Source organism: Phyllostomus hastatus, unplaced genomic scaffold, assembly GCF_019186645.2.
Source record: "Phyllostomus hastatus isolate PE091 unplaced genomic scaffold, TTU_PhHast_1.1 phas_contig_1, whole genome shotgun sequence".
Classification (NCBI taxonomy): domain Eukaryota; kingdom Metazoa; phylum Chordata; class Mammalia; order Chiroptera; family Phyllostomidae; genus Phyllostomus; species Phyllostomus hastatus.
In genome coordinates this window covers 43,173,284-43,187,669 of record NW_025333498.1, presented here as the reverse complement: position 1 = coordinate 43,187,669, position 14,386 = coordinate 43,173,284, and the positions used below count along the sequence as shown (strand labels likewise).

Genomic DNA, 14,386 nt, shown 5'->3' with positions numbered 1-14,386 from the left:
AGTTCTTTGGCTTCTCCGTTTCCCATACTGTTCTTAACAACCGTGTCTATTTTGTACAAACCAATTATGCTTCTTATTCCCTGTACTTTTCCCCCATTTTCCCCATTCCCATCCCCACTGATGACCTTCCCTGTGATCTCCACTTCTGCAATTCTGTTCCTATTCTAGTTGTTTGCTTAGTTTGCCTTTTTGGTTTTGTTTTTAAGTTCAATTGTTGATAATTGTGAGTTTGTTGCCATTTTGCTGTTCATAGTTTTTATCTTCTTTCTCTTAAATAAGTCCCTTTAACATTTCAAATAAGGGCTTGGTGACTATGAACTCCTTTCCCCTTACCTTGTCTGGGAAGCACTTTGTCTGCTCTTCAATTTTTTAATGATAACGTTGCTGGATAGGGTAATCTTGGATGTAGGTCCTTGCTTTTCATCTCTTTGAATACTTTTTGCCAGTCCCTTCTTGCCTGCAAGGTTTCTTTTGAGAAATCAGCTGATAGTCTTATGGAAACTCCTTTGTAGGTAACTGTCTCGTTTTCTCTTGCTGCTTTTAAGATTCTCTGTTTATCTTTAACCTTTGGCATTTTAATTATTTTAATTATGATGTGTCTTGGTATGGCCCTCTTTGGGTCCAACTTGTTGGGAATTCTCTGAGCTTCCTGGACTTGTATCTATTTCCTTCATGAAATTTGGGACGTTTTCTTTAATTATTTTTTCAAATAAGTTTTCAATTTCTTGATCTTCCCCTTCTCCTTCTGGCACCCCTATGATTCATCTGTTGGTATGTTTAAAGTTGGACAAAATATTACTAACCCTATTATTTTTTTGAATTCTTGCTTCTTCCTTCTGTTCCAGTTGAATGTTTATTTCTTCCTTTTGTTCCAAATCATTGATCTGAGTCCTAGTCTCCTTCCCTTCAACTGTTGGTTCCCTGTATATTTTCTTTATCTCATGTTGTATAGCCTTCACTTCTTCTTTTATTTTGTGGCCATACTCAACCATTTCTGTGAGCATACTGATTACCAGTGGTTTTGAACTCTGCATCTGATAGGTTGGCTATTTCTATGTCACTTAGTTCTTTTTCTGGAGATTTGGTCTATTCTTTCATTTGGGCCATATTTCTTTGTCTCTTCAATTTTGCAGCCTCCCTGTGTCAATGCACCTGTGATGTTGTAAGGGAGTAGGTATTCTTCAGGGTGGTACAACCCACCTCATCGTTTTGTGGCACTGTATGTGGGGGAGGGGTCAGAGAGGGAACAATGCAGCTTGCATGGCTTTCTCACTCCATTTCCAGGCACTTCCCCCACTTCTTATAAGTGACTGGTGCCCATCTAGCTGCTACCCTGGTGTTGATTCCCAAAGTTTATGTATGTTCTAGGACATCATGGGCCTTTTAAATGGACTCTCCTAAGAGACTGGCAGTTTCTTCCACCACCCCAATCCTCACTGGCTTTTATAGCCAAAGGTTATAAGGTTTTATTTTCCAGGTACTAGAACCCTGGGCTGCACAGTCTGCCTGGGGTTGGGATCATTTGCTCCCCAGTTATCCCTCCCAGTTTTTATCTACCACACGTGAATGTGGGACCGCCTGTTCCACCAGCCACCGCAGCTACTGCCTCACTGTGACTGCCTCGCTGTCACTGCCTCACAGCTACCACTTCACTACACCACACCACATCCCTCTGCCTCTCCTATACCCATCTAGATGAATGTTTCTTCTTTAAATCCCTGGTTGTCAGACGTCCATACAGTTCAATCTTCTGGCAGTTCTGATTGTTTTTGTTTTTAGATTTGTTGTTATCCTTCTTATGGTTGTGCGAGGAGGCAAAGCAAGCCTACCTACACTTCCATCTTTACCAGAATTAATTTAATCTTTATTTTATTTTTTTCCATTACCATTTAGTCCCCTTATATTCTCTTCCCTCCCAGCAATCACCACACCGTTGTCCATCTCCATGAGTCCTTTTTCCTTTTTGTTCAGTTTTTAAGTGGATCATCCAGGCTGCTCAAATATTCAGGTGACTATTGCCCTGGGTAACATCTTGACTGCAACTCATGAGACAGATCAAGAGCCAGAACCACCCAACCTGTACTCTAACTTTCTGGCATGCACTCTAACTTCCTGTAGTACATAGCCTCCAAAGCTAAAAGCTACATTTTCCAGATACATTTGCATCCGGCCTTCTACAGTGGACCCAGATTCAACTAATCAGACAAATCCATATAAGACCTAGAAAGAAGTGAGCAAATCAAGGTGGTAACTACCTATACAATGAGATCAAATCTTGTGAAGACATTTTATTCTTCTAACAATCACACAGACATTCTAATAAATGATCCCTAGTACCATATGTTCCAAGTGGGAAGTGACAATGGATTTTTCTACTAGAATAGTATAACTAGGTGTTTCTCCTGACGTATGTTTTCTTTGCTTATTAAGAGTCAGGTAAGGTTCCTTGGTACTCTTAGAAATTAGTAGTGTATAATATCTCCCTTTTTGCTTAAACTAGCTAACTGCAACGTAAACTAGCTGTTGCTTAAAACTAAGAACCCACTCTATCGCACACAAATTCTCCTATCCCATAGCACTTTTACTATTTCATAATTGACCCTCTTCCATTCCATTGCTAATCCCTCCATGTATACACTCAATACTATTCATCATGCCTTTTCTAAAAAATCACTTCATCAGTTTTCTCCTTTCCCTCCTCTTTCAATCTTTTCCTCTCCATTAGCTCCTTCTCCTTCACAAATAATACACTTCTTTCAACTCTACCAACTATGCCTGTCAAACTTCATAAAACAGTAATATAGACTTACTGGCTTCACTTCAACTGAAACTACCACAAATTGGCTTCCTTAGTCATCACTCTACTGAAATAGTCATTGCTAAGATTTGCAATAACCAAATAATTGCCTATTTTTATTCTTCACACTGCTGAACTATGGCATTTGGCGCTCTTCCCCACCAGCCTTTCTGAAATTCACTTTCATTGGTTTTCAGGGCATGTCCACCTTGCTAATCTCCTCTGTCCTATTGATTTTCTCTATTTTACCCATGGCTCATTTTCTAGAAATTCCATAGGGTTTTATCCTTAGGGATATCATAATTTCATTCTATCCCTGACTTCAAGATTTCAATTAGTATATATATATATATATATATATATATATATATATATATATATATATATATTCACTGATCATTCCCAAATCCAAACCTTTCTCCGACCTCTCTTTTCACACTACAAATTTATAATTTCTATCCACCTATGAGATGCATCTAGCTTTATCATTTGTTGTAAAATATTTTGTAAAATCTTCCCTAATGTAAAAGAACAAATTTAGAAGTCATTTCAAAAGTACTTTATAACTGTGTGTCCAGTACTGTAATCACTAGTCACATGTGCTTACTGGGCAGTTGAAATATGGCTAGTCCAAATTGAGATGTACTGTAAATATAATATACAGAATACATTTGGGGGGGGGGCATAAATAGTATTTTTTTAAATTTTTTTAAATTTTATTTTAATTGTTGTTCAAGTACAATTTTCTGTCTTTTACTCCCATCCCAGCCCACCCACCCAGACCTCCCCATCTCCCTCCCATTTCCACCCGCCCCTAGTTTTTGTTCATGTGTCTTTTATACTTGTTCCTGTAAACCCTTCCCCTTTTCCCCCAAAATTCCCTCCCCTCTCCTCTCTGGACACTGTTAGCCTGTTCTCTATTTCAGTGTCTTTGGTTATATTTTGCTTGTTTCTTTGTTTTGTTGTTTAGATTCCTGTTAAAGGTAAGATCATATGGTATTTATCTTTCACTGCCTGGCTTATTTCGCTTAGCATAATGCTTTCCAGCTCCATCCATGCTGTTGCAAAGGGTAGGAACTCCTTCTTTCTTTCTTCTGCATAGAATTCCATTGTGTAAATGTACCACAGTTTTTTGATCCATTCATTTACTGATGGGCACCTAGGTTGCTTCCAGCACTTGTCTATTGTAAATTGTGCTGCTATGAACATTGGGGTGCATAGGTTCTTTTGAATTGGTGTTTCAGGGCTCTTAGGGTATAATCCCAGCAGTGGAATTGCTGGGTCAAAGGCAGTTCCATTTTTAGTTTTCTGAGAAAATTCCATTCTGTTTTCCATAGTGGTTGTACCAGTCTGCAATCCCACCAACAGTGCACTAGGGTCCCCTTTTCTCCACAACCTCTCCAACACTTGTTGTTTGTTGTTTTGTTTATGATGGCCACAGGATAGATGTTTAAAAACAATGCAAAAATAAGAATGTAAAATACATCAATAATTTTATATTGATTACATGTTGAACTGATAACAATTTTGATATATTGGGTTAAATAAAGTACACCTGCAAAATTAGTTAAACTTACTCCTTTTTACTTATTTAATGTGGCCATTAAAAATTAAAAATTATTGCATTGTAATTGTATTGAATGGTGCTGCTCTACACACACAAAAAGAACATGAAAAAATATATATACACCCTATTCTCAACTAGCAAGGAAAAGAAACAAAAAAATTGTTTTTTTTTCTCAAGTTATCCTCACATTTTAGTTCTGGAATCAAGACTTACAAGGTTACCTAAATCTCAAAATTATAATGTAAGAAATACTAAATTGTATAAAAATCAAATATAAACACACCTATACCACAGAAATACAAATAGCTAACATTTGATATCCACTATACAATTATATCACATAATTTAATCGTCACATCTCTGAAGTACATAATATTGTTACTTCACACAGTTAAGAAACCTAAGGCAGAAAGAGGTTATGTAACTTGCCCAAGGTCATGTTCTTGGACCTCAAACCCAGGCAATCTAGCACTAGATCCCATACTCTCAATCACTCCTTTTTATTGACTCAATAAAAGTAAAGTTTAAAAGAACAAAAAACACTCTCAGATGCTCCCCAGTATTCTTGAACTTATACACCCTACTAAGATCAGAAAACATCAAATTAAATAAAGCCAAGTATAGATATAAATATAAGAACACACAGAAAATGGAAATTTAGAAGTAAAACTAGATACCATACACATGAAATAATGAAATACAGGACTTTGCTCTGAGCCCTACATGTCCAAGTGAGAATTCCTCAAGAACAAGAGAACATTATTGAGGCCCATGAAAACTATATGGGCTGCAGAAACATGGCAATCTATTAAGGCCACAAGGGCAAGTCAGGCCTTGCTTTGTAACCCTGGGACCTTCCAAAGATTTGCATGTAATTCTGCTTCACAAAGTTGCAAGCAAAGGTAGATATTAGTGCTTGAACTAATTTCAATATGTTTTTAAAAAATTCCAGAAATACTGCATATCTGAATAAGGCTATACATTCTGTATTTTTAAATGTAATCTGGCATTTTTTAGAAATTCCAAAATATAATACTCACAATGTAAATATATAAATCAATGCATGAGAAAAAAAATAAATACATTGATTACATATATATACATATCTCTAGGATATACAAAAAAGGTTAACACTGGTTACATGTGTACTTGAAAAGTGAGTATTAAGGGACTAGGATATGTACGAGAGAGATTTTATAGCCCTTGAATTTTTTGAATTTGAATCAAGTGAACACAGTAACTACTCAAAAGTTTTAAAAATAATCTTCAAGTCCAAAAATAAAAATAAAGTGATGCTGAATAGAAAAAGGCTTGTAAATCTATGTATTCATACATATATACCTGCATAGAGGGTATCCTTGATGGCAAGGGGTGAGGGACTTCCAGTCTCACCATCACCCTCTGTACCTCACTGTCCACCACCAGAGATACACAGCCAACAGGCATACACAGAGGTCATTTCAACTGCTAGACGATGCTGTTCAAATATTTATCTTTAAGAGCCCAAGTGCTTAAAAACATTTTGAAAGACAAAGTACCTAAAAAAAAGAGAGAATTCTATAAGATATCAATATAAAAATATATTTCATAATTTTTACATTAATTAAGGAAAAAATCTGTTTGGAAGTCAGAGTGTCCAAAAGATCCGTGATATAACGCTTCTCCAAAGTTGGAAGTCTATTACATTATTTGCATAACACTTGCAAACTGGATTACTGAGAGTCTCCAACCTAATAGCAACCTCAAGTTCTTTTCTTTTGAATGTGAAGATGTTCTTTTACCACTATCTTCTCATTGAACAAAAGTGGTGCTGCTGACTAGCCAGGGGAGTGACCCATTCCTTCTTCCTTAGAAGAGTCTTCCCTCCCAAAACTATACAGCTCTCTCTCAAGACACTGGCTTTCCAGAATGATGAGCCAAGCTTCTCAGGTCAGGGACACACTAAACCCTTCCATTAAAACTTCTCACAAGTTGGAACTTTTCACAAAATCTACACCCACCCACAAAATGGCTTATTCGCATTAATTTTCTTTGTATTGTCATCATTCAATGTCTTCATTTCTAACTTAGTGGTATTTTTAGCCAAATGAAGTGAAATGAAGTCAGTTTTTCTCAATCTATCTCAGCTCTACTCTTTCCTCTTGTGGGACCCAATCCATGTGATCCTTTAACAACTATTTATTTCACACCAAACTAGATATCTCCCTAAAGCTTACCAATCTAGCCTCCAGGCATATTTCTTAAATAAAAGCAGATCTTTGTAAACCTGAAATTTGCATACTAAAAGAACAAATCAACTATCAAAAGACCTAGTAAAATATAGCAGTTGCTCACCTCTAAGCAGAGTTTAAAATTCATTTCAATTTATTAATTTTTTAAAGAAACAGCTATTGACTTTTTCCCTTTGCAAAATACTGTGTTTAATGGCCTAGTTAAATTAGAGGTGATAGTGTGAAGCAAGTGTTTTAAGTTGGTAAATTCTAAACCTTTTAATAAAAGTACATCAGTCAGAAGTTTTAATAAGACTCAGCAGGACAGAGAAGAATTAACAGTCTGTAGGTATCAAAAGGGGGTGATAGGCAATGATAACCTTAACATTTGCATAGGGATTTATAATTTCATTGCTTAAAGGTTAATGAAATTATGTGGTATTTTGCCCACTCTTATATCCAGCAAATGATTTCATGTCTTAGTTGTATGTATTTATCAGCTGAATCACATAACAAAAGAAATAACTCCTTTACAGTTAATCTACTGCATTTTCACTTGTACTCCTGGGTGCACAACTATCATTACCTGTTCTAACCAGCAACTGGTGCCCTAAGACAAAAAACATAAGGTTTCCAACAGTATCTCAGGAAAAAAAGAACAAACTCATAACCAGAACTTTAAATGTACAGTAAGTTACAAAGATGTCTGCTTTTTAAAAAATTCGATATATTCCTTTACCTACTTTATAATTCAAGTCAGCTATTGGGAAATAGTTGTTTCTGCCAACCACCAACATATAATCCACCCAAGAGACTGATGAAGGTATTCAAGACATTACTTAAAAAGGAATATAAACACAAATATTAGGTTGGCCAAAAAGTCTGTATAGTTTTTTCTGTAAAATAAAAGACACTTTTCATTTTCACCAACAACTTTATTGATTTGGACATTCTGAGTATGACAGCTATCTCCCACTATTGGCTTCTAGTGGGTAGAGGGCAGGGGAGCTGCTAAACATCTTCCAATGCATAAGACAGCCCCACAACAAAGAATTATTTGGCCAAAATATCAATAGTTCCAAGAAACTTCACAAACCACTTCTGACACATTTGATCAGTCACAGCACCTTCTCCATACACTGCACAAATCTTTGTGTTTCAGTTGCGTTTTTACCATTCTTGAAATAATAAACCCTAACACTCTAAAAATCTTGCATATCTTCTTCCATTTTCAATATTAAAATGCAAAAATTCACCAATTTTGAGAGCTGTCTAACAAATACAATCTAACAAAATTGCTTCAAATGAAATTAGAAAACTAAGCACTAACTAGAGCCACTGTATGAAAAAGAAAAAGTTTGGCCAACCCAATAATTAGAATGCATAAAATAATAAAATAATTCTAGGCTTCAGTTACTGTTTTTAAAACATCACAGGGCAAAACCACACACCACTGTGGCCTTGCTTCACTAAGCACCCAGGAGGTGTTCAAGGCCAGCACTTTGCTTGGTACCCAGTTCTAACGGAAAGCTGCAGTTTAACTTTAGCTTTAGGCAGAATGGTGTTTCCTACTCGGCTGCATATTACAATCACCTGAAGGGCTTTAAAAAAAAAAAAGAACTTGAACAATGATTAAAATTTAAAAAAGAAGGAGAAGGACAAACTTTACAGAAAAAAAAAGAAAAGAAAGAAAGAAAAGGAAAAAAGCTGATACATACATGCCCCAAACCAGAGATTCTGGTTTCATCAGTAATTTTTAGAAGCTCCCCAGGGGATTCTGACATCCAGCTGGGGCTGAGAAATCTGCCAAAAAGCACTGGGTCTCGAAGTGTGGTTCCTGGACCAGCAGCAGTTGGGAACTTCTTAGAAATGCAAATTGTCAGGCAGGCCCCATTCTAGACCTTCTGAAAAGAAGCTTTGGGATGGGACCTAGCAATCTTTATTTTGAGAAACCCTTCAGGGGATTCTGATGCTCAATGTTTGAAAAGCGTTGCTTTACACTTGATTTTAGCCAAAAGGCTATGAAGCAATTGAAAAATCACTGCTTTCAAGTTAAAAACAAAACAAAACTTGATTTTCAATCCTGCCTTCACAGTCTACTGTCTATATGACCTTTATTCAGCTCTCTAAAACTCAGTTTCCTTATATGCAAAATACTAGAGTTGGCTAACCGTTGTTCTAACATGTATTATGTTCCAAAGAATGTGGTAATAAGAACTTCACATACATTATATGATTTAACAACAAGCTTACCAAGTAGATAGTACTGTCATATATACCCAAAGTTTGTGGAACTTAGCCAATACCAAAAAGTGAGTAAACAGAATCAGAATTTAAACCCAAGTTTTCAAATCCTGAAATCAAAGCTCTTTCCCTATTCCACAAAATATGCCTGCTGGTCTGCCCTCCCTCCATCCCTCTGCCCGCCCCTCCCTCCCTCTTCCCTTCCCTTCTTCCTTCACTCCTATCTATCTCTGTCTTTCTCATTTTCTTTGGGAGAAAGCTTACTTTCCTACGCTAAGAGTAAGAGATTAACCAGCATATACTGCAGTATTTACTGAATGACTATAAAGTGCTTAGCATTCTGCAATATGCCAGAAAGAAAAGGATTAAACTTTTTAAAATTTAAAAATCATAGTTATGAAGCTAGATGTAGACACATATTTTGCAACAGACATGATTTAGTTCTAAACTGGTGAGTCAAAAACAGAAGTAACCCAAGAGTTCATGAGACTGGAGTTCAGAGACCAAGCATGATGCCAGAACGAATAATGGCTTATATCCTGGAACAGGGTGAAAAGTCTGTTCTGCACCAGGGGAGAAACAAGGGTTACAGAACGTAGAAAACAAAGCTAAGTAAGCCAAATGTGTCCAGACTATGAATTAGAGTAAGAAGAATTTAACTTTACTGTAGCAAAAATATGTTTTTTCACAGAATACTTTGATGCACTAATAGTACAAAGGTAAAGTTATAATTAATCATAGATACCTATTCTTGAAAACAAATCAACCTAGGATTATACGGAAGGAAAAAAAGCAGGAGAAAAAAGTCATTTCTATTACTAGAAGTGTTATGATCCACTCTTTACTATAGTGTTTTCACGGGCAATTTATATGCATGGTACAGTATTTTCAATCATTTACTAATTCAACCAACAATGACATCACATTGAGTTAGGCACCAAAGAAAAAAGATAAATAAGAGCATGTATTTAAGAAGCTGACTGCCATAAAGTTATTAGGAATTCAGAAGGTCACTACAGACAGACCAATTCTTAGGAATGACATTTGAGAAATTTCTAAAAGTCAATGAGTTATAAGGCAGCCAAAATGTCCTACCTATAACACACAAGTACTCTGTTGATGTTAACTGCATCACTCTCATCAGCTCCAAAGTGGAGCAATTCCACTCCATCCTCATTTAGATTTACAGCTAAGAAAGGCAGGCAAACATAAAATCTAGAGGTAAGCTTTTCAACATTCATATCATTCATTTCATTTTTCGCTAAAGGCCTAATGAATAACTCTGCTCAGAAACCCACCAGAAGATTCTACCTGTGTTTAATGAAGGAAAATGTGAGGAACAATGGACAGACCGAATTCACTAGCACCTCAAGTTCCCAGCTCTGTCAATGGTTGTCTACTGTTGTATAATACCTTCTTTAGTTGTACTATGATCTCACAATTCCACTTTGTCTCTAAGAGCCAATTTAAGAAGCATGTATATATACCATACCATGCTTAAATGATGAAGGGCTAGGGTTATTTTTTTCTCAGAATAAATATGAACTGAATTTGATATTAGAAATTATGACATTTTTCAAACTAAATATATTTAAGAATTAGTAATATATTTTTAGTAAAGCTATTTATTAATGACTTATACAAATATAATAAGAGAACTGAATCCAAGAGTTAAAATCTACTCGAAAGCTCACCTAGTACAACACTAGCCTTTAACCCACATAGTATCTAGGACACATACAGCGTTAAAACTAAAACAATGGTATAAAAGACTTCCAAGTACTTGCGTAATAAATTTCTTTGGTCCCAATATATCTGATTCATGTACACTACTCTGTTTTACTGAACTTCATCTCATCCTTTAAAAATATAAACTGTATATAACAATATAAGACTAAAAGATTGATAGTTAATTTCAATCTTTTAGTTCAATGTCAATAAAAAGTGGTTGGGATAAAATCATCTTTTAAAATATTCAGATATGCCATCCAGATATCCACATGCGCTTGGACCTACACACATTAAAGAACTTATTTAGATTTACTGAAGCTACGCCTGCTGTCAAGAAACAAAAAAGTTGTGAAGGTTGATCAAACACAACTTTGCCTCAAGTATCATGTTAATGTTTTCTACTAATGCTGTCCTAAAAGTTAACAGTCAATGTAATCCAAAGATTTCTCTTAATTTCTATATATAAGTCATCACAGGTTTGATTAAGCATGAAAATCCCGATGGGCTCAGGGTTCCCATCAAAATGTCTTATAGGAACATTAAAAATTGAATGGACATAAACAACTCCAACAGAGCGGAGCTCATGACAGCATTGCTGTGATCTTCATGTTTCATGTGCAGCAGAACTAGAGAAGTTTGCAAGGGAGTATGAGCAACTAATTACTGTCTTTTGCTTGAGGGCAGGTGTGCTGATCTCTACAGGTGTCTCAGCTGCAGTGTTCTGCCTACTGCATTGCCTCCTGAAGATATTCAGTGTAAGGACTTGCTGAAGCCTTGTAAAACATCTGATAGAATACCAGACTGTTGGGTGCTGAGGAAGAAACATGTTGTGACATCTTCTTAAAGATACCACTTTGGAGAAAGAGCAGCTGGAAAGGCTTTAAATGGTTTGTGACACAGTACTATAAGAGAGTATAAAAAATAACAAATATAAAATTTTATCTATCAATCATACACACTCAATAAGGATTCCAATGTTGCCTGAATGAGTACAGAAAGTTTTTCAAAAATACTTTTATTTTCTAAACAAAAAAAAAATTTTTAATTAAGTAAATAATAATCTCACATCAATCCATCTTTTTTTCATTCATGAAAGACAGTGGCCAGTGCTGGGTACACAATTCTAAAAAAAAAAATTGGGGGGAAATTACCCACTATACAAAATCAGCAAACAAAATAGTTATCTGATGACAAGGGAGGTATATATTCCATTCACATATGATGGCATTTGCAGGATTAATATTCCTTAAATCTTTCCCATAATACTTGGAAAGAAGTATGCCAAATAATGAAGAGACACACAAACCAGAAACAAATATCCCCCATTCCACCACTTGTTACTTGCATGATCTTGGGCGAGAAATTTAACCTTTTTGTGCTTCAATTTCCTCATCTCATGATAAACAAGACCCACCTCATCAGTGGTGTTTTAAAGTAAAACAGTGTCCTTGAACTATTTGGGCCAGGGAAACCATATGGTTGAGTGTTTAATAAATTGTAATTAACATTATGAAAATTTCATAAATACATTAGTCCCTTGTTCTAGACAGAGCAGAAGGCAATCAAAAAATATCTTGAAAAGTACTGATTCGTCGGTGGTGTTATTCAGAACTTTGTTATAGGTGCATATTTCTTTTAATCCTCACCAGGGCACATGCTTATTGATTTCAGAAAGAGGGGAAGGGAAGGAGAGAGGGAGAAACATTGATGTGAGAGAGAAATGTCTTTCAGTTGCTTTCTTGTCCACGTCCCAACAAGGGACAGAACCTACACTGACAGGAAATCCAATCTATAAACCTTAGCGATATAGGACTACCTCCAACCAACTGAGCCACACTGGTCAGGGCAGATACATATGTTTAAATAAAAATGTAGAGCCTGGCTTTTGAACATTCAATCAAAAAGCACACAAACACTTTACTAATTCTTGACTTTTTCTGAAAAATCATTCATCTTGATGAAAAATCTTAATTTTAATACTAAAATTTTGTGGAGAAACTAGTTGTGTTTTATATTCCTAACAGTAAAAAGCAAAACAATCTAAATCTTCAATACTAGGTGAACTGATTAAATAAAAAATTTACATTTTATCTATACAGTAGTTAGTTATATAGTCACTTAAAATAATGTTGCAGAAAAATATTTAATGACATAGAGAAATATTCATATTATGAAATGAAAAAGGACAAGTCAAAATACAGCTAAGGAACAAAAAATAGAATACCTGCAAAAATATTAATAGCAATTCTATATTTTTTTCTCAATGCTTCTGATTTTCCAAATTTTCTAAATAGTAACGCTGTAAATGGAAAAAAACAAATACAAATTTAATGCAACTCATTAATCTACTTAAATAGTATAGCTTTATGAAGCCTTCCCTAATATCCAAGCCAGAATTAATTTTTCCCTTGCTACCATACTTTGTATGTGTCACCATTAGAATATTATTACAATCTGTTCTGTAACACAGGTAATTGTTCATGTCTGTTCTCCCACTGGATATAACATGCTGAAGAGAGAGCCATGTGTAAGCCATCACAGTACAGGTTGGATAGAATATGCTTGACCTTCTGAAGACAATCCCTGCAAATGAGAATATCCTTAAAATGGTCTGAGCATCAGCTTAAAAGAAAGTATAGAATCATTAGTTTTGTGAAGAGCAATATAAAGTATATAAAATATAAGTTCTCAGGTGAGTTGTTCTCATCATATTGCTGTGCAATCCCATCTCACATATATTATCTTGCAAATTGACTTTCAAACATTTTTTCTTTTGTCTGAAGGCTTCAATGAAGCATTGCTTAAGATCTTCAAAATGTCTTTCTTTTTTTAAGTATATTTTATTGATTATGCTATTACAGTTGTCCCATATTTTTCTTCCCCTTTATTCCCCTCTGCCCTGCACCTCCCTTCCACCAGGATTCCCCTATCTTAGTTCATGTCCATGGGTCATATATCTAAGTTCTTTGGCTTTTCCATTTCCCACACTATTCTTAACTTCCCCCTTTCTATTTTGAAGCTACCAGTTACAATTCTTATTCCCTGTACCTTTTCTGCCATTCTTCCCCCTCTCACACCCCACTGGTAACCCTCTATGTGATCTCCATTTCCATGATTCTGTTCCTGTTCCAGTTGTTTCCTTAGTTCGTTTGTTTTTTTAGGTTCGGTTGTTGATAGTTGTGAGTTTGTTGTCACTTTACTGTTCATATTTTTTATCTTCATTTTCTTAGATAACTTCCTTTAATATTTCACATAATAAGGGTGTGCTGATAATAAACTCCTTTAACTTGACCTTATCTGGGAAGCACTTTATCTGTCTTTCCAAATCTTGGATGGAGGTCCTTGCCTTTCATGACTTTGAATACTTCTTTCCAGCCTCTTCTTGACTGCAAGGTTTCTTTTGAAAAATCACCTGGTAGCCTTATGGGAACTCCTTTATAGGTAACTCTCTCCTTTCCTCTTGCTGCTTTTAAGATTCTCTCCTTCTCTTTAATCTTGGCTAATGTAATTATGATGTGCCCTAGTTTGTGCTTCCTTGGGTCCAACTTTTTTGGGGCTCTGAGCTTCCTGGACTTCCTGAAAATCTATTTCCTTTGACAGATTAGGGAAGTTCTCCTTTATTATGTTATCAAATAAGTTTTCAATTTCTTGCTCTCCTCTTCTCCTTCTGGCACCCCTATGATTCAGATGTTGGAACATTTAAAGTCGTCCCAGAGGTTCCTAAGCCTCTCCTCTCCTAAGCCAAGACTTAAATTGATTCGAGTCCCAATTTCCTTCCCTTCCCTGTCTGTTCCCTTTATTTCACTTTGCATAATCTTCACTTTTTCCTCTATTTTG

At 35.7% G+C, this 14,386-nt stretch overlaps 1 protein-coding gene across 10 annotated transcripts in view; it reads right to left on the bottom strand.

Moving 5' to 3' along the window:
- GTDC1 (glycosyltransferase like domain containing 1) overlaps nucleotides 1-14,386 on the bottom strand; it is a 379,309-nt gene that overhangs the window by 277,830 nt on the left and 87,093 nt on the right. For 6 of the 10 annotated variants that reach the window (XM_045838733.1, XM_045839339.1, XM_045838863.1 and 3 more), the window contains exon 1: nucleotides 5,706-5,902. The exons of the other annotated variants lie outside the window; for them this stretch is intronic. The gene's annotated coding sequence lies outside the window, so the exon portion shown is untranslated. Of the gene's footprint in view, nucleotides 1-5,705; nucleotides 5,903-14,386 lie in introns of those variants that run through there. 10 annotated transcript variants of the gene reach the window in all.